This window comes from Chinchilla lanigera, unplaced genomic scaffold, assembly GCF_000276665.1.
Source record: "Chinchilla lanigera isolate Chin_1 unplaced genomic scaffold, ChiLan1.0 scaffold00080, whole genome shotgun sequence".
Taxonomy (NCBI): domain Eukaryota; kingdom Metazoa; phylum Chordata; class Mammalia; order Rodentia; family Chinchillidae; genus Chinchilla; species Chinchilla lanigera.
The window spans coordinates 4,361,045-4,379,410 of NW_004955481.1; the positions used below are offsets into that span (position 1 = coordinate 4,361,045).

The following is an 18,366-nucleotide window of genomic DNA, read 5'->3' on the forward strand; positions in this document are numbered from 1 at the left end:
TTTTTGGTTTTTCTCCGGTACCGGGAACTGAACTCACGACCTTGCGCTTGTCAGGCAGGCGCTTTTGCCGCTGAGCTAAATCCCCAGCCCCGGGGGGGTTTGTTTTTTGAGACAGGGTCTCACTATGTAGTTCAGACTGGTTTTCTTTTTGTTTGTTTGTTTTTTCTGTTGGTAAAATATTTACTTATTTCTTGTTTTGTTTTTCGTGTTTCTTCCGGTACTAGGAATCAAACTCACGACCTAGCGCTTGCCAGGCAGGCGCTTTTGCCGTTGAGCTAAATCCCCAGCCCCTCAGACTGGTTTTGAATTCACTATGTAGCCCAGGCTGACCTCGAACTCATGGTGATCCTGCCTTAGCCTATCGAGTGCTGGGATTATTGGTGTGCACAGTCTCTGTTTTGATGGCTGTTTAAATTCTGTGTCTCGTAGGTCTTTTGGGGGAAAATGCCTTTTTAAGAGTGCTTATTAGCTTCTTGTTCATCTTAGAGCATTGTTACTGTTTTGTGTTTGTTATTCAGTTCTGTTGAATACTTTTTTTTTTATTGGAGTAAGTTAAGTGTCAAAGTCAATTATTTTGTTTATTTTTGTTTTTTGAGACCAGGGTCTCACTATGTAGTCTAAACTGGCCTTGAACTTGCTATGTACCTCAGGATGGCCTCAACTTAAGATACTCCTGCCTCAGCCTCCTGAGTAGTGGGATTATAGGTATGAGCCACCTCATCTGGCCAATGTTTTTAAGTTTCTGTTTGTTTTTTGCTTATAAAGGCATTTGAGACATTTGCAGAATAATGTGCTCAAGAAATAACATTGCGCAAACTGATTAAACTAGATGGATAGGGCTGCGGATTTAGCTCAGTGGCACAGTGCCTGCCCGGCAAGCGCAAGGTCATGAGTTCAATCCCCAGTACCGGAAAAAAACTAAACTAGATGAATGTTACTTAAAATAATTTTCAGACCAACCTGATGTTCTTTTCCATATGAGAGGTGTTTGTGTTTTAATACATTTTTTTTCGGGTACCAGGAATTAATATCTTTTATTGATTATAAGAGTAAGATGTTTAACATAGGGTTTAAAAACAATGAAAAAAAAATCTGGAATTTCACTCAGAAACTATACAATTGAGCAGGACCTGGTGGCACATGCCTGTTATTCTAGTACTTTGGCCAACTGGTTGGAGGATTACAAGTTTGAGCCCAGCATGGGGAAGTTAGTGAGACCCTAAAAGTAAGGACTGGGGATGTAGCTCAGTGTAAAGGCCCTGGGTACAATCCCCAGTTCTGCAAAAATTTCTGAAAAAATTACTGTTTGTTTTTGAGACAAGGTCTTACTGTGTAGTTCAGGCTGGTGTGAGCCACCATGCTCGGCTAAAATTTTTTGAAAATAAAATAAAACATATAAAATGTTATCAGTCCCCTCTACCTCTTTTGTCTTCCTTTCACTGTTGACAGGTTAGTCTTGGACCTGCAGTCGTATAATAGTCATACATGCTTTAAAAATAAGCTGTAGGTGCAGCTTGGTGGCATAGTGCTGGCCTCATATGGCACAGGCACTGGGTTCAATTCCCACTACTTAAAATTTAAAAAAAGGAAAAAAGATGTGAATTCCTGGTCACCCAGCTTCTGATCCCAGAAGTTTAAGGCCAGGCTGGGTAACATGGGGTGGAGATATGATTGCTATGTAATACAGTCTGTCAGAATCTAAAATAATTTTAAAATTTCACATTTTTTATTTTCATACAGAATCTAACTAGCACAAGCTAGCCCAGTTATTGTAGCTTTCCATGGTAGCCCACAGTGTTTCCCAGACACGACTCGTACTTTTCTCTGCTCTTACTTTCTTTTTCATTCTACTTGGCCCAAGATTACTCTTCAGAGCCAGTTTCTTTCCCGCTCTTCACTTCTACTTTCTCAAATAAACTTTGCCCCAACCCCCCACAACTAGCCCACTCTTTTATTTTATTTTATTTTATTATTTTTTTTCACTCTTTGAATCGAACTCAGGGCCTTGCACTTGCCAGGCAGGTGCTGCGCTGCTGAGCACATCCCTAGCCCTAGCCCCATCTTCTAATTCAGGTTACAAAAATAAACTGGCACCTTCCCCACCCATGCTGGGGATTGAATCCAGAGCCTTTGCACCAAGCTACATCTCCAGTCCTTTGTTTTGAGACAGGGTCTCCCTAAATTGCTAAATTGCCCAGGCTGGGCTTCAATTTGTGATCCTCCTGCTTTAACATCCCAGAATGCTGGAATTACAGGCATTTGACACCAGGTCTATCTTTGAACTGGCTTTAAAGGCAGCTGTCATACAATCCTTGCCCTCTCCCAGGGAGACCTTTTTATTTATTTATTTTTTTTGAGACAGTCCTTCTGTGCAGTTCACACTTCCCTTGACCTCACTGGGTAGCTCAGGCTGGCCTAGAACTTGGAGTGATCCTCCTGCCTCAGCTTCCTGAGTGCTGGGATTGCAGGCGTGTGCCGCCACACCCAGCATGACTTGAGGTTATTATATAATAAATACTTTGAGCTCCACATATGAAGAAGCTACTAAAACTTAGTATTGTCTGATTTTTATTTTATTTTATTTTTCCTTGTTTTTTTTCAGGTACCGGGAATTGAACTCACAACCTTGTGCTTGCCAGGCAGGCGCTCTGCTGCTGAGCTAAATCCCCAGCCCTGCATTTTTGGATATGTATGCTGAGTTTGGTGCTTTACCACATAGCTATACCCCAGCTCTTGTTTTGTTTTAGATAATAATAGTACATGGTGAATAAGCAGGTTATTGTGTGTGATGTAGATATTTAATATCCTGCAATTGCAAGAACTCTGGGGACAAAATATGACAATTTAGAGCCAAGGGTGGTGGTGCACACTTGTAATCCCAACACCCTAGGAAACTGAAGGAGGAGGAGCACAAGTTAGAGCCCAGCTTGGGTAATTTAGTGAGAACTGGTCTCAAAGATGTGTGTGTGTGTGGTGTGTGTGTGTGTGTGTGTTGGGTATATAGCTCAGAGAAAAGCCCTTCCTTTCAGTCCCTGGTACTCCAAGGCAAAAACAATCTAGGTAGTAGCCTTCTTTGACCACCTTTTTTGGTGTGGGGATGGAACCCCAGGGCTTGCCCATGGTAAGCAGGCTGCTCTACCTCTGAGCCTACACCACAGCCCTGTTTTTCTTGAACGAGTTATAAATATACTACAATCTTTTTTTAAGTTTTTTTAAATTTTTATTTATTTTTTATTTTTTTGGTTTTTCTCCGGTACCAGGAACCGAACTCACGACCTTGTACTTGCCAGGCAGGCGCTTTGCCGCTGAGCTAAATCCCCAGCCCCGATATACTATAATCTTTAGTACATGCCATTCTGAAACATTGCCCCTAACAGTGACCTTATTAACTAATTTTTTGGTGCCGAGAATCGAACTCAGGACCTTGCACTTGCCAGGCAGGCGCTTGTGCCACTGAGCTACATTCCTGGCTACATTTTTGGTATTTTTGGGGTTTTTTGTTTGTTTGTTTGTTTGTTTTTCCGGTACCGGGAATCAAACTCACGACTTTGCGCTTGCCAGGCAGGTGCTGTGCTGCTGAGCTAAATCCCCAGCCCCAAACTATTTTTTTTTTTTTTTTTGCCGCCGGGGCGGTGGGGGCGGGGGTACCGGGAATCAAACTCAGGACCTTGCACTTGCCAGGCAGGCACTTGTGCCACTGAGCTATATCCCCAGCCCTTCGGCTAAATTTTTGATATAAACTACCAGTTACATGGTGGCCCGTCAGTTGCAGAGAGTATGTACAGATACTAGGTATGTAGTCTGAAAGAAATCTAGGTGTTTGCGTCCTGATTTTGCTGAAGCCTTGAAGGAAGTGATTTCCTGGATTGAATTGGATGTAGATGTCTTGTATCTGACACAAATTGGAACCAACTATGTGTGTTGGTTTGCTTTTGTGTTCTGCGAACAATTTCATGTGTTTCCTCCTCCACCCTATCAACTTCAGATACATAGTTTCCGAATTAACCCCCCCATCCCTTAATTTCTACGTCACTGGAAGCAGGAGTTTCTGACAGGGAAAACTAATGTGTGCAGTTGATTTAATATGCAAACCTAAATCATCCACCGTTTTGAGGGAGTGCAGTTGATTAGTCTGAGAAAAGGAGAGCTAGGCAGAGCTACCTAGAGACAAATCCTTTTACTGGAGTCTCTTGGTGGCAGTTTCTTTGGAAGTATGAGACACTCAGATTCCACCGGTTTTGGGGCGCGTTACTTAGTACCCAGACAGAGAGTGGGCAAAAGAGCAAGAGAAGGGGCTTGGTGTCACCTGGCCCAGCAGCGGGATGCTGGGCTCGCAGCTTTGGGGTGGGCGCCGGGAGAGAGAGGGGCAGCGTTAACAAAGAGGAGCCGGGCCAGGGCCGAGGCCACGGGTAGCTGGCCTATCCCTGGCGGCTGACCTCCCAGTGGGCCTCCCCGGTTGGCTGCGTGGCGAGTCGCTCTGCTGGTTCCTTGGCTCGCCATTGGCTGTGCGGATGGGAGGGTGCTCTTAGAGAGCCGGGACAGCGCTGAGGGGGCGGGGCTGGCTTCCGGCGGCGAGGGCGAGCGAGCAGCAGCCGGCTGGGGGAGGGGGTGTCGGCGCACCGCGGGGTGCTGCGCTCTGAGAGCCTGGCTCCCGGAGTAGCCGTCTCCCCCTCCCCCTGCCAAGACCGCTAGAAGCCCCTTCTCATCTATCCTCCCTGGGCCGGGGCAAGCTGGGCTGAGGTGTCCCAGGCGGGCGGGGCGGAGCCCAGAGCCCCTTCGAGAGCGCTGCGGAGCGAACCTCACCTCCTTTCCAAGGCGCAAGGTGTGTGTGTGCGTGTGCTTGTGTGTGCTTGTGTATGTGTGTGTGTGTGAGCGCGCGCGCGTGCTTTTTCTAACACGATCCCGACTTCAGCCTACTTAACCTTGTGAGAAAAGGGGAAATGGAATGGGAAGTAAGATCTCCATATCCTATCAGTTCGTTTGATTTTCCAGTTCTACCCTTGATCATTTCCCTCCCTCCATCTCACCTCTGCCGCTGGGTAAGGAGATTGAGGAGTCTTACCTCTTTTTACTGATGTGTGGGTCGAGTAGTAAAATGGACAGAGAAGAAAAGACAAGAGGAGAGTCTTTATGTGACATTAGATGTGGTAAACCAAAACAAAAAACAAAAATCAACAACTATCAGTTGGTTTTTGGAACTGGGCAGGATGCTTATCCATTAAAGCTGTCTTCATCATTTTCCTCTTTCTGACTGCCGTAATCAACACTAGAATCTGAAAGGGAAGGGGGTTCGAGTGAAAAAAGGAGCACTTCCTGTCAAGGATGGTTAATCTGCTAAAGTGGCTTCCCTGAGTATATTTGGTACGATTTGGTAATAGCGCAGTCCTAGTGGAGAAACCGAACTAGAGTGGGCAAACTTACCTTTCTGTTACTGAGACTTAAAAGTTTTAATCTGTTTCTTATGTTAATAGATTCTGAGAGAGAATACTTTCTACTATAAAAACCAAACCTAAAAAAATCCAGATGGATTTTATTGATTTTTAAAAGGTTTCCCTCCCCAGACTATGAGTTCGGATGGGTGTAGCATTACAATTTAAATTTAAATATTTCTCTTTTTAGTTCCTTTGTTTCTCTTGCTTAAAGAACTTGTGTCTCATCTCCGTTCCAAACCAGGAACCTCTCTGTATGTCTTAAATTGAGAGGAAAGTTATCAATCAAAAGTAGAATGCCCAAGGCTGGGCGTGGTGCCGCACCCCTGTAATCCCAGCACTCAGGAGGTTGAGGCAGGAGGGTCGCTGTGAGTTTGAGGCCAGCCAGGGCTACAAAGTGAGTTCAAGGCTAGTCTGAACTACATAGTGGAACCTTGTCTCAAAAGAAAGAGAGAGAAAGAGACACAGAGAGCGAAGCAGGGAGGAAAGGAAGGAAGGAAGGAAGGAAGGAAGGAAGGAGGGGAGGGAGGGAGGGAAGAAAGGAAGGAAAGGAAGGAAGGAAGGAAGGAAGACCAAAGGAAGGAAAGGAAGGAAGGAAGACCAAAATGACAATAGAAGCAACTGTGTGTGTATATTGGGTGGGAGTGTTCGTGGCACTCTTGCTTTAACTGGGCATTTTCGAACAAAGGTATTTGAGCTAGGGGTTTTTTTGTTTTGTTTTGTTTTGTTTTCCGGTACCGGGAATCGAACTTGCGACGTCGCGCTTGCCAGGCCTGTGTTGTGCCGCTGAGCTAAATCCCCAGCCCCTGAGCCAGGTTTATCCCAGTGTGAATTATCGAAGAGCTACAGTGTCAAAAGGATGAATATAAATTTTTTTGGCCATACTTTGGTAAATATTAATTATTCAGAGTTTATTTTTGTAATACAGGTTCAGTTTCCAAAGATTGTTCTAACTGGAGTCTAGTTTTGAAGAGAATTGATATGCAGGCACTGTCTTACAGTTTTAGCTGGATAAATAATATTTTTGCATTAATTTATTGGCTCTCTAATCAGGAGCAATTTGGGTGAAAACAACTCTTATAAAGAATAAGAGCCAGGTGTGGTGGTGCATGTCTGTAATCCCAGCCACTGGGGAAGCTGAGGTCTTAAAATCGCCCATTTAGAGCCCTGCCTGGGCAATTTAGAGAGACCCTGTCTCAGAATTTTATTTTATTTATTTTGATTTTTTGAGACAAGGTCTTGCTAAGTAGTTCAGACTGGTTTTGAATTCACTCTATAGCCTCGGCTGACCTTGAACTCACAGTGAGTTTCCTGCTTCAGCTTCCCCATGCTGGAATTATAGGCCTGCGCCAAGTCTGACCAGCTGTCTCAGAATTTTAAAAAGTCTGGCCAGGGCTGGCATAGTGGGATTACAGGGGGCACCACCACACCTGGTGATAAGCTTTATAAAGTTACTTGCTTGCTTTTATTTTTAAATTTTTATTTAGTTACATTACCTTTTACTTTATTTTTTAAATATTTATTTATGAACTGAGCTACATTTTTGGCAATTTCTTAAAAATTTTAATTTTGGAAAAAAATTTTTTAATTTTGAGATAAGGTCTTGTTAAATCACTAAGTTGCCAAGGGTGGGGTTGAATTTGTGACCTGTCTACCGGAGCCCCACAGAGTGCTGGAATTACAGGTGTGCACCATCAAAACCCAGGTCTGCTTCTGTTTTGTTTTCATTGTTGTTTTTGAGACAGGCTCTTGCTTTGTTGTTCAGGTTGACCTAGAACTCACTATGTAAGCCCATGCTGGCCTGGAGCTTGAGAGATCCTCCTGCCTCAGCTTCCCAACTGCTGGGTTACAAGTGTGTATCACCATGCCCTGCTTGTTTTCTTTACTGATTTGTGTAATCAGTACGTATTTTACATAATAAAGTGATTGAGGGTCCACAAATAGTTTTTCCCAAGACACAAAAGGCTATGTATAGAACTTTTCATAGATGTATGTACTTTGATTCCCAGATATTTAAGAGGCAGGGAACCTCTTAAATTTGGTCCTCTTCAAGAAAATAATTAAGTGAAGCCTTTTTGTATTTCTTTAGGTTGAGTGGACATAGTGCTGTTGAAGTTAAAGTAACTGATTTTATTTTCTTTAGCAATCTGCTTTTACCCATCTTGTTTATTTCTGTGAGTCACATCTTAGAATGTGTTAAGAATAAGGGCCCTGTGTTCTCTCTAACTGGAGACTCTAGCCTAATCCCCTATTGGTATCAGACACATAAAATGATTCCCTTGAGAAGGTAAAAGAAAATATTGGACCCTTGGCATCACTTAATTCTTATAATAATCAGTTTGAGTGTTCTAAGGCTTGGAATTGGGAAACGCTTACTCAAGGTGAAAAAATATTAGAGGCACAAAAGACCTGGGAATGATGCTTCTAAAGTGAAAGACTTAGGGACAATGAATGCATTCATAAGAATATGTAGCTGATGGTAACTTTTAGCTTTTCAGCTTTATTAGTCAGGTATCAGAGACAGTATTTTGTGTGTAAGCACAAACACCTTCCCCAGGGCTTGATTCTTAGAAGCTAAATCTTTTGAGCTTCTTGTGAGTGAATCCTGAGGGTAGAGGACTTAGTAGAGTCTGTCTGTAATCTGTTTATCACTCAGATAAGTCTTCACATTGACTACTAAGAGTTATTGAACTCTTCCTAAAACAGTTGCTAGGCAAATTGCATCTCAATCAGTTTAATCTTCTATAGTTTACAGGTCTGCTCTGATGAGGGCCAGAGCTGCCTTTTTTTTTTTTAATCTTTTTGAGGCTGAGATTCTATGCAGTTCAGGCTGGCCCTGAACTCACTTTGTAGCCAAGGCTAGCCTTGAATTTGCTAGATCCTCCTGATCCAGCCTCCTGAGTGCAGGGATTACAGGTGTGTGCCACTGCATCCGGCCTATGCCTTTCTAATGTTATTTCCCTTTAAGAATCATTGTGGATGTGCACATATGCTGCTTAGTGTCTCAAAATAAAGGGCTAGAGTGATGTATGATCTCACATTAGCCAGGAGAACTTAGCCTTTTTTTTTTTTTTCTCGTGGTTAGGGGAATCAAACTCAGGGCCTTGCACTTGCCAGGCAAGTGCTGCACAACTGAGCTAAATCCTGGCCCTGTACTTAGCCTTTAGTAACCCGAGCCAGCACTGTCTTGAACTTTTCTGGATCAAGTGGTGGGTGAGGTTGCTGTCCAATATTAAGATACCACTGTGTTTGATTGTCTTTGGTTTTGTAACTAGTAGGGCAGTGCGCTAATGCATTCATTTTGGAAACAGGCCAGTGGTAACACTGCCGGTGGATCGGGAAGGATGGAAAAATAGGACAGAGTAAACAGCTGAGGGCATAAATAATGAATCTTCCAATTGAGCTCTGGGAGAGTGAGGGAGATTATCCTCAAAGCTGTTCAATCTGGCAGTGAAAGGGGAGAGACCAGAGTTAGTTCTCCAGACTGTGACACTGCGTGCATTACGGGCTTGACAGGGCTGTTGAGAGGAAAGTAACCTTTCTGATAAAAACTCTTATGTGTATGCACCCATGGATGCTTGTGTGGTGCATGGGGATTAAACCCAGCCTCTTCACACTGAGCTACATCTCCAACCCTGTTAAAAATTGTTTTAATTATGAGAGAGCTAAATTGCTGAGTGGCCTAGGCTGGGCTGGAACTTGAGATCCTCTTGCCACAGCCTCCTTGTGTGCTGGGATTACAGACATGTGCCATTGTGCCTAGATCTGATATAAACATTTACCCGCCCCCCTTTTTGAGTAGAAACTCAAATTGTTCATTTGCTTTTTAGAACTTGTAGAATGTAGGCCTTTGCTTCCTTCTCCAAACCTAATTTTATATATTGACATTCTAAGAACACCCGATAGTCTTTGTTTGGACATATCTCAGAATTTTAATTATAGATTTCATTATCTGTAAATTGATGAGATTAAACAGTCTAGGCCTGGCTTAACGGGATTCTTTGATACCTTGAGTACATATTATACTTTGACATTAAATATGGTTATTATTATAGGGTATACTTGTATAACAACTCACAAAAGGTTATGACAAGTTTCTTTAGCTCAAGAATCATTTCTAGTTAATACTTTTATATTAGTTTCCTTTTTCTCTCTCTCTTTTTTTTTTTTGCCTTTTTGAGACAGGGTCTCGCTATGCAGTTCAGGCTGGCCTTGAGCTCACTTTGTAGCCCCAGGCTGGTCTCAAACTCACAGTGATTCTCCTGCCTCAGTCTCCTGAGTGCTGAGATTACAGGCATGTGCTACCCCGCCCGGCATTAGAGTAGTTTTCATCCATTGGATTAAATAAGCATGTTCTTCTTCAAAAACTAATGAATACCCTGTGAATGGCCAAAACAATGTAGGGATTTTTTTTTTTTTTTTTTTCTGGTACCAGGAATTGAACTCGGGACCTCACGCTTGCTAGACAGGCACTATACCACTGAGCTACCCAGAGTCAAGGTCTTAATTCTTTCCTTCTCTGAATATCTAATGTGTGTACTGTTGTTGTTGGGTTTTTGTTTTTTGTTTTTTTTTGAGACAAGGTCTCACTTTGTAGCCCAGGCTGGCCTCACTCAGAGCTATCCTCATGCCTCAACCTCCGCAGTGCTGGGATTACAGGTGTGTGTCACTACCCCCTAATGTGCATGTTTTCTTGAGTAACTTTCAGGGCTGATTTAAAATGATTTCAAGGCTGAGGATGTAGCTCAGTGGTAGAGTACATGTTTAGCATGTGTGAGGCCCTATTTTCAATCCTCAGGACTGTTAATTTTTTTGTTGTTGTTCTGAAATTTTCTACCTTGAGAGGCTGCTTTTAACTTCACTGATTGTCAGAGGAATCCAAAGACTAAGGTAGTATTACCAATCCAGAGAGGAGGGGGCTGGGGATTTAGCTCAGCAGCACAGCGCCTGCCTGGCAAGCACAGGATCGTGAATTCGATTCCCGGGGGGGTAAGGTGTTGGAGGAGTTAAAAGACATAAACCTGAATGTAGCACTTTAGACCACTTGGCCATCATGACAGTGGACCTAAGAGATATAAACCAAATTGAAATTTTATTTTATTTTGGAATTGATGGGGCCCAGGAAGAGAGCATAGGCTGATTAGATGAAATCCATTAATAGACTGAGTTTGTTACATTCCAGCCTGGATGAAAAGGATGAGGGTATCTTTACCAAGGTGCAGTCAGAACTTGAAGTAAGTTTTTTGCTGATTAACATATAGTCTAATTCTTGGTTTTTTGTTTTTGTTTTCATTTTTGGTGGTGCTGGTCATGATTGAACATAGGGCCTTTGCACTGAGCTACATTCCTAGCCCCTTAAAATTTTTTTTGTTTTGGGTATTGCAGCTTTGTTTTTGTTTTGAGACAGTATCTCACTAAATTGCTAAATGGCCCTGTCTGGGCTCAGATTTTCCACCCTCTTGCCTCTGCCTTCCAGATGTGGAGGTTACAGGTGTGGGTGTGCCCTGAAGGCATGAGCAGGAAGAGACCACTGTTAAGTCTCAAGAGCCTGAAGGCCTGAAAACCTGGAGCTGTGATGTCTGAGAGCAGAAGATGGACATCCTGGTTGCAGAAGAGCTATACCGACCCCCACCCAACCCCCAACCTCCCCACCTCTTTCCAGCACCCCCTATACTGTATATATATATATATATATTTTTGTTTTTTTGTTTTTTTTTTTTGAGACAGGGTCTCACTATGTAGTTGAAACTGGTCTTGAGCTCCCTTTGTATCCAAGGCTGATCTCAAACTTGCAACGATCTTCCTGCCTCAGCCTCCTGAGTGGTGGGATTACAGGCGTGCACCACCACGCCCGACTATTTTTACCTTATTGTTCTGAGGTCCTTTGCAGATTCCAAATAAATCATACCATTACATATGTATGTGTGTAATCATACAATTACATACATCAGCAATACACTAGCTCTTTTCGCTCCTGGCCTCTGCCTTCCCTCTCCTTCCTTCTTCTTTTCTTTTGCAGTGCAGGAGGTTGAACCCTGAGGTGACAAATACTAAGCAAGTGTTCTGCCTGTGAGCTACATCCCCACCCCTGAAGCATATCTTCTTTATATACATCTTCTATAAATGCAAATCAGTCATTGTATATGGGTGAGCTGTAGGAGCAAAACCAAAGAAGCAAAACCCTCTTGTAGTATTTGGCTTACCAAAATAAATTCTTCTAACGTGCTAAGGATTATAGCCTTTTGCCAAAATGAGGGCTGGATGTGGTGGCACACACCTGTAATTCTAGCACTCTGGAGGCTAAGGCAGGAGGATCTTTGTGAGTTCAAGGCCATCCTGGGCTACAAAGTGAGTTCAAGGCCAGTCTGAACAGCATAGTGAGACACTACCTCAAAAAAATTAAAATTAAAATAAAAAAAAAGAAATCATTTTGAATAGTCAGGTTGTGATTAAAGTAGTGCTACAAATTATCACTTTAAAGCTGGGGATTTAGGGTTAGAGACTGAGTATTTATTTAAATGCTAGTAGGTAGGACAGTGTTAACCTGCTTCTCGTTTTGTTTTATCTATTGATGTATTTATGTATGTATGTTTTTGTGGTACCAGGGATTGAACCCAAGGCCTTCACAGTGGACCATATATCCCTAGGACTTTTTGACTTGGATTTTTTTTTTTTCCCCGGTATGGGGAATTGAACTCACGACCTCGTGCTTGCCAGGCAAGCGCTGTGCCACTGAGCTAAATCCCCAAACCCCACCCCCGCCCCCCCCTTTTTTTTTGAGACAGGGTCTTGCTGTATATTCCAGGCTGGCCTTGAATTCATTATGTCTCCAAGGCTGGCCTCAGACTGGTGGTGATACTTCTGCCTCAGCCTCCTGAGTGCTGGGATTACAGATGTATGCCACCATACCCACCTCCAATTTTTAACTTTTTTTCTATTTTTTTTTTTTTTTTTTTTTTTTTTTTTTTCTTTTTGAGACAGGGTCTCGCTCTACAGTTCAGGCTGGCCTTGAGCTCACTTAATAGCCCAGGCTGGTCTTGAACTCACAGTGATCCTCCTGCCTCAGCCTCCCATGTGCTGTGATTACAGGTATGCACCACGATGCCTGGCCTGATTTTTAACATTTTGAGATAGGGTCTCACTAAAGTGCTAATTTTTCTTTTTTTTTGGGTACTGGGACTCAAACTCAGGACCTTACGCTTGCCAGGTAGGCGCTTGTGCTGCTGAGCTATAGCCCTGGCCCTAAAGTGCTAAGTTGTTCCGGGCTGGGCTTGAAGTTTTGATCGTCCTGTCACAGCCTCCCTGCGTGCTGGGATCACAGGCATGTGCCATCATGTCTGGCTATTCTTTTGAAGCCTTTTTATGGTTTTCTATCTCAGAACAAAAATCAAAATATGCCTTTTTAAAGTTCTACATGAAACTAGGTATGGTGGGCACAACCTGTAAACCTGGCACTCTGAGGGGCTAAGGCAGGACAATCACAAGTTCCAGCTCAGCCTGGGCAACAGCAATGTAACGAGACCCTGTGTCAACATAAAAGATACAAAAAGGGCTGGCTGGCGTTATAGTGCTATGTGAAAGCCTCAGGTTTAGTTTCTAGCATCCCCTACTCTGCACAAGAAGGCAGTGTCCGTGACTGATCACTCTAATTCTTTGCATGTAGCAGAGTGCTTTTAAGGATCAGTGCTGAGCTGAGTGAAAGTCAGATTTTATTTTATTTGCAGAATTGAGATGACTTAAATAATATCCCCACTGCTTCAGAGAAGCATTAGGGTTATTAGTTATAACTTAGATTTTGTGTTTCATTTCTTCTAAAAGCTAAAGCACTTTTACCGTTGGCATTTTATTTGTTTTCCCACTTGCTGTATAAAGGATAGAACTTAATCTGCACCAAAAGGAAGGCAGTGTCAGGACTATGAAATGGTAAAAGCAGCTCATCGTAGGTCACTGTGTACCAATGGAAAAGTCACATTTCCTGGCTTCCTGAATGGGCCCTCTGTATTACCATGCTATTCAGCTGGAATCCTTTTCACTATTGTGAAGACATTTTGTAGCTGTTAAGGTACTCTTTGCTTTTGCTTATCTCATTCTCCCAGAACATTTTTCATTCAGTTGAAAATAGAACCAGTGGATTAATGAACAATCTATGTCTAGTTTTAACCTGTCTTGCCAGGTGTTCGTGTGCATTCACCAAAGTGCTTTTTAGTGCTTGGGCTTCATTCAGTTCCTGTGAGGTGTGGTGCAAATGGAGTGTGATACTGTCTTGGAATATTTCCCCCGAGAAAAAAGGGACATTTCCTTTGAAGATAAGTCCTTTGCCTATTTCCATAGCCTTTGGCAAAGCTAAGTTGGAACAAAGCTTTTCCAGCAAACTATATTTTGGTTTTTACCTCATCTCTGAGCTGAACAAATGTCCCAGCTGAACTTCTTCGCATTCACAGCATGTTATGGGAGATTGTTCTTAGAGCACGTAGTAATGAGAAACTGGTACCACTTCCACCTGCGCGCTAATTTTGTAGCCCTCCAAAACTCTTTTTGTCAACTTTCTGCACTCCCTACCATCCACATCTGCTCATCTCTCAGTTTCTCACAACTAGTTAAGAACATTGGTCAGTCAGGGAATTGCTAGTTTTCATCAAAGTGAAGAATTACATCAAACAGCGGTGTTTCTGTAGATGCAGACTTGTATGATTTTGTTGTATTACCACTTAAAAGGCTTTCCCACATTATAGAAACATACTTCACTTTGTTTTGAGACATGGTCTCCCTATATAGTTCAGGCTGATTTTGCTCAGACTGGCCTTGAAGTTGCAGCAGTCCTCCTGCCTCAGCCTCCCAGAGTACAGGATTACAGGTGGGTTCCACCACTACACCTAGTTCCCTGCCTTTTTTAGTCAGGGTCTCACTGTGTATATCAGGCTGGTCTTGGACTCACCATGTGGTTCACACTGGCTTTGAACTTGGGACAGTCCTCCTTGCCTCAGCCTCCTGAGTGCTGGGGATTACAGGGGTGTGCCATCATGCCCACCTTGAAAAACTAGCTTTTTTTTTTTTTTTGGTTTTTCTCCGGTACCGGGAACCGAACTCACGACCTTGCGCTTGCCAGGCAGGCGCGCATTTTTCTACAGGTCTGGTTGAAGTAAACTCTCTCAGCTTCTGTTTGGGAGGATTGGATTTACCAACCAGTGTTAGGGAAAGAATATGAAAAAATTTCAAGGAATTGGGATTAATTTGGCCTAGGTGAGAGAAATGATAAGCATAGTGTGTAAATATGGAAGACCACTACTTAAAGATAACAGCTAGCTCTTATTCACCTTAAAGAGAACAAAGAAATAGGCTGAAGCTCCTGGGCAAGGCATATAAGACACATAGAAAAATTTCCTGGTTTTAAGCATAAACACTGAACAGCTGGCCAAAGAGGGATGGGTTGTCAGGGTGGATTTGCAACAGTGGGACTATGTGGGAGGCAGTGGTGACAGTGGAATAGCAAAAACCTAAGTGTCCGAAAACCTGGCATAGTCTAGGTACTTCCTAGCTTTGTGTCTTTAGACTGGTTTCTTACGCTGTGTAGTTTCTAGTTTCTCTGTCTGAAAATGGGAATAGTGATACATGCCCAGACTAACTTATAGGGCATTTGAAAAGATTAAGTGAGGGAGTCAATGTGAAAGTATTCTAGGAATTGTAAAGTTCTCTACAAATGGAAGGCATTGTTAATAACTTTATAAAAATCCTTTGTAAGTGATTTAGAATCATAGAATCTAGAAGTTGGATTTAGTAGTGATCTACTTCAAATTCTTTTTTTTTTTTTTTTTTTTTTTTTGAGACCGGGTCTCACTATGCAGTTCAGGCTGGCCTTGAACTCACTTTGTAGCCCAGGCTGGTCTCGAACTCACAGTGATCCTCCTGCCTCAGCCTTACCTGTGTGCTACCACGCCCAACTTGAGTTCTTAACTATTGAAAATAAACCATTTTCCATCATTCCTGATGAATGGTCATTGCTTTTGATTCAGTGTTTGTAGTGTTATGCCATTGTTGAATAAGCTCAGATTGTTCTGTATGTTCACTTAAAATTATCTTTCTCTAGACTTTTTTTTTCTTTTTTTTGGTCTGTTTTGAGACAGGGTCTCGCTATGCAGTTCAGGCTGGCCTTGAGCTCACTTTGTAGCCCACGCATCTTGAACTTGCAACAATCCTCCTGCCTCAGCCTTCCGAGTGCTGGGATTACAGGTGTGCGCCACCACGCCTGGCTGTTAATCTATTTTTGATCTCGGGTTCAGAGATAAAGCATTTCTCTCTTTTGTGTGAAAACCCTCTCATGACTGTCTTATTTGAGATCCTCATCATCTCCTGCTTTCGTATCATTGTAGTCACTGGCTTCAGCCATCTCGAGGTTGTGTTTCACACTTATTTAAAATAAGACATCTGATTTTGTTACTCTCATTAAAACCTATCCCTGTTTCCCATGATTTGCAATGTAAAATCTAACTAGCAATATAGTTTTCTCTCTCTCTGTCTCCCTTTTTTTTTTTGGTATTGGAGATCAGACCCATGGCTGCTTTAACACTAAGCTATATCACCAGTCCCTTTCATGTTTTAAAAGACTTGGAGTTTAATTGCCATAGTTTCCCAAAGTATTAAGGTTATAGGCAAGCGCTGTTGTTTCTCTTTTTTAAAAATCATTTTTTAAAGAATAGGTCTTGCTATGTAGTCCAGGTTGGCATTGAAAACACTAGGTAGCTAGGTGTCATGGTGCACAATTGTAATCCCAGCACTCAGGAGGCTGAGGCAGGAGGAGCGTTGTGAGTTAGAGACCAGCCCGGGTTACAAATTTTTATCAGAGTTTTTTTTGATTGTTGTCACTGGGCATTGAACCCAAGGCCTTTGCACTTTGCTAATAATCCCATCCCTTTTTTAAAGTTTTTATTTTGAGGCTAGGCATAGTGGCGCACGCCTGTAATCCTAGCACTCAGGAGGCTGAGGCAAGAGGATCACCATGAGTTCAAGCCCAGCCTGGGCTACAAGTGAGCTCAAGGCCAGCCTGAACTGCATAGTGACACCCTGTCTCAAAAAGACAAAGAAGTAGAAAAACAAAACATTAGGTAGCCTAGGCTAATCTGAAATCCAAAATCCCCTTATTTAAGCCCCTAAGTATTTGGACCATAGGTGTGTGTCACTACATCTGGCTTTTTTGCAGCAGGGGGGATAGGGGGAGAAAGTCTTACCTTGTAGCCCAGGCTGGCCTTAAACCCTCACTCTTCCCACCTCACCGTTCAAGTGCTGGGATTACAACCGTGTGCCACCATGCTTGACTCTATAACTGTTGAACATGAACCCTGTACTAAGCAATTTACAAATATAACTTCATATAATTGTCAGTTTTTTTGTAAGGTGTTGGGTCTATTTTTGTGCCATTTTAATGGTAAGAGCATTGAGAGTGAAACTAGCACAGCTCTAGTAGCCTGCTATTCTGTTCTTCTAGTATGAAATATATCTTGGTAATTCAGGCTCATCTCTAGGCTTATATGTATACCCAACTTCTTATTCTGTATACCAGACTATGCTTTTTTGAACGTGTCATTTAGTTTTACAGCTGTGTGGCTTTCATTACACCAGTTTTACCTTTCCATCTCAATCTGGTAAATTCTTAACAACCATACATGGCTTTATTTACATTTTTTATCAGAGTTTTTTTGATTGTTGTCACTGGGCATTGAACCCAAGGCCTTTGCACTTTGCTAATAATCCCATCCCTTTTTTAAAGTTTTTATTTTGAGGCTAGGCATAGTGGCACACACCTGTAATCCTAGCACTCAGGAGGCTGAGGCAAGAGGATCACCATGAGTTCAAGCCCAGCCGGGGCTACATAAGAAAGTTTGGTTTTTTTTTTCTTTTTTTACATAAGCAAGTTAAATGTCAGTCTGAACCTCATAGTGAGATCCTGCTTCAACACACACACACACACACACACACACACACACACACACACTTTTTATTTTGATGAGACTGGGCACTTTCGGGGTGGTATGGGCACAGACAGGACTTCCAACTTGGAATCCTTCTGCTTCAGCCTCCCCATTGCTGAGATCACAGGTGGGCATCACCATGCCCTGCTCACCAGGGGTTTTGTCATCTTTGTATTACCATGGTTCCTGATGCATAATAGGGACTCAGTGAGTGAGTGAGTGAGAGTGAGTGAATGATGCCCCTACTCAGTAAGGTTTTCTGTTATTTATTTAGACAGCTCGCACTGGGTTTCCTAGCTGGGCTTGAACTTGCAATTCAGCTTTATGTGGGAGCTGTTTAAGAGCTCCTACCCCATATTTCTGGGATTACAGGTGTGCACCATCATGCTTGGCTGTTCAGTGTTTTACTTCTTGACTGAGCTATTTATGTACTTACGTCCTATTTGGAATCAGTGTTGTTTCTTTCCTGCTGTGCAGGGAATGAGCTCCAGGGCCTTTCACCTGAGAACTCTAAGCTGAGCTATATACCCCAGAGGGTATTATATTTGTTATTGTTGTTTTGAGATAGTCTCACTGTATAATCCAAGCTGGTCTTGAATTTGCCAGCCTGTTGCCCTGCCTCCTGAGTGCTAAGATCACAGGCATGTGCTGCCACCACACCGTCTCTTGGATAAAGTTCTGATTGCATTAACTTCTAATCTTTTGTTGCCAGAGTAGAGCTCAGATTACCTAAGAAAAAAATAAGCAAGGATAGCACTTCATACCTGCTTTTTTCTTTTACCTTCTGTCACTTCAAAAGAGTACCTATCTTTTGCCTACTTTGCAGGTCACTGTTAATGTAAAACCAATTTTCCCCTTCTGTAGAGTAGCTTCCTGAGTTCTACACTACCTTTAGTTTTAGTTTCCTAGAGCTGTAGACACAGTTGAAAAGGAAGCAATCTGATATTAATTTCCAAAGGAATGGGTATAGTTCT

General features: G+C 42.6%; 1 protein-coding gene across 4 annotated transcripts in view; it reads left to right on the plus strand.

Moving 5' to 3' along the window:
* Positions 1-18,366, plus strand: part of Fam222b (family with sequence similarity 222, member B) — a 72,355-nt gene that overhangs the window by 26,871 nt on the left and 27,118 nt on the right. The window contains exon 1 of one of the 4 annotated variants that reach the window (XM_005402711.2): positions 4,677-4,822. The exons of 2 other annotated variants lie outside the window; for them this stretch is intronic. The gene's annotated coding sequence lies outside the window, so the exon portion shown is untranslated. Of the gene's footprint in view, positions 1-4,676; positions 4,823-18,366 lie in introns of those variants that run through there. One more of the 4 variants, XM_005402713.2, reaches the window with a different exon arrangement.